Source organism: Galeopterus variegatus, unplaced genomic scaffold (assembly GCF_000696425.1).
Source record: "Galeopterus variegatus unplaced genomic scaffold, G_variegatus-3.0.2 Scaffold2635, whole genome shotgun sequence".
NCBI classification, from domain to species: Eukaryota; Metazoa; Chordata; class Mammalia; order Dermoptera; family Cynocephalidae; genus Galeopterus; species Galeopterus variegatus.
The window spans coordinates 146,077-148,324 of NW_007728746.1; positions in this window are offsets into that span (position 1 = coordinate 146,077).

Consider the following 2,248-nt stretch of genomic DNA (forward strand, 5'->3'; position numbering starts at 1 on the left):
AAACGGTGGCTAAATATATACATATCAAGGGGTTTATTTAGAATATATAAGGAACTGCGGTTCTGGAAGACACAGCCAAGCTGCCTTGGAATGTGTTTTTAAGAAGATCAGCAGAATTCAGCATTTTATAATCCCACAAAAGGGGAGAATCAAAGAGGAGAATAAAGGAAAGCCCCCCGCCCCCATCATTACATCAGTTTTTTAATTGGTTTTACATGACAAAGAGATTTGGAATTGTTCAGTGAGGGGAAGAGGAGGCAGGAGAGCCTAAAGCCACACCAGCTAGTCCAGGGCGTTCTCCAGCAAGCTTTGATCTCAAGAGGAAGGAAAAAGAAAAAAATAGCGCTGAAATGAGGGCCAATATATGTGTGTCACAGCAGCTCACAGAGACTGGAGGAAAAGAGGGTTGTCCAAGCCAGCAACACAACAAGGGTGTAGGAGAGAGAAGTGTTGTTCTGGGCCTGAAATAAAATAGCAAATGGCACCAGGGCAAAATACACCCCCTGCTTTGTTTGTGGAAAATCAAACTCAGACTAAAAAAAAATGGAGGTGGCGTTTTGAGAAGTGGGGGTTGGCTCTTTTGGTAAGGAGGTAGGCTTGAGAGAGGCTCTCTGGGGGAAAGGGCACCCAGGCAACAACCTCATCCCTCCTCTGACACTGTTCCCAGCACACAGGGGGAAGAAAGGGGACTGGCAGATGTGCTCATCACCACCTCCCTGGGACACTGTCAAGGACAAGGTGTTGGCTAGGGGACAGGCTTCCAGGTGCGTGCTCTGGCTTAGGTCCTAAAAGCATTTCTGTTCTTAATGACTGTGCCAGTCTAGGGCCTTTCCTGGGACTCCGTGAGCACACAACATGCCTCCCCATCCCCAACCCCAGGGGTCCCAGCCATTTTCTCACCACGATGGTTTTGAGGGTACACACGCGGACCTGAGTGGGACCAGGGCTGTTCCATCATGTACAGGCAAAAGGTGCATTTGCAAACTGCTTTGTGGCATTTAGAAGGGTGGAACAGACTTGCATGTTACTGTTAGAAATAATTCCTTCTGAAAACCCTGAAAAGAATCAGTTTCCCTCCCCCAACTGGGTGTTTTATGTCTAAAATATATCCAGTTCTTGAGATTGCAACCCCAGCCCTGAGCTCCTGAGTACCAGGGAGAGTACTTTGTCTGCAGAGTCAAGGACACCGCTGTGCCTGGGCCCCGGGAGGGGACGAGTACCCTCCTCACCGCAGCCTGGCCACCCACCCGACCCTTCATTTGAGTTCTCATCTTGCCACAGGAGAGTGTGTACCCAAAAGGGGAGCTGGAGCAGGTCACAGTGACGACTGAGACACGTTTCTAGGTAGGAGCAGAGACAGCCAGCCTTGGCCCACCTTTCTGCAAGTTTTTCTGTTTCTGTAAACAGCAATGTTCAGAAGATGCAAGAGCAGTGTGGGGTGGGTTGTTTTTTTGTTTTTGTTTTTATTTTTGATTGTTTTTATATAACCTCATTTAGCAATTTTGTGTTTCACAATGACTCAACGATGCTGTATTTATATTGTCTGTACTGTAATTAAAACCATTGACTGACATTTCACTTTGCTTGTTATTTCATATGATCTTGTTTTGATTAAATATACCGGTTTGTATTTTCCTGCCATGGGATTTTTCATGTCAGCTGTACAGTGTTCTAGGGGGAAAAAGAAAAAGAAAAATGTGTAAAGTAATGGAGAGAGGTGGCTATAGTGTAGAGGTGACTTTCTAATGAAGAAATGAAAATTAAAAAAAGAAAAAGGGAAATTTTGGATTGTTCCTGTTACATCCTACGTGCCTGTATCTAGGATAAAGGATACAAGAAACCCTCTAGGTTATTTGATCACTCCTGGTGCCAGTGCATCTGCTTCTAAGTTAAAATGGTCTTATAATAACGTTTTCTAGGACATGGACGTGACTACTAACTTATTCCGTATCTTCCAAGGCACTACAGTTTAGCTGACCTCGTCAGAGAGTAGTTTTTAGTTACCACCACCATCATCTCTTACCTAGTCTACCTCAGTATTTTCTAACCAGTCTGTCTACAAGTTTTCCTGTCTCTGTACAATTCATTATCCAGTAATAACCAGAATTATGTTTTTAAATGTAAGCAGATCGTATAACTCCCTTGACTGAAAATCTCCAACACCTCTCTATTAGATATAGAATATAATCCAAACTCAACACCATGGAATGAATAATCCTGTAAGGTAGGTTTCCAGATTGTCTCTCCT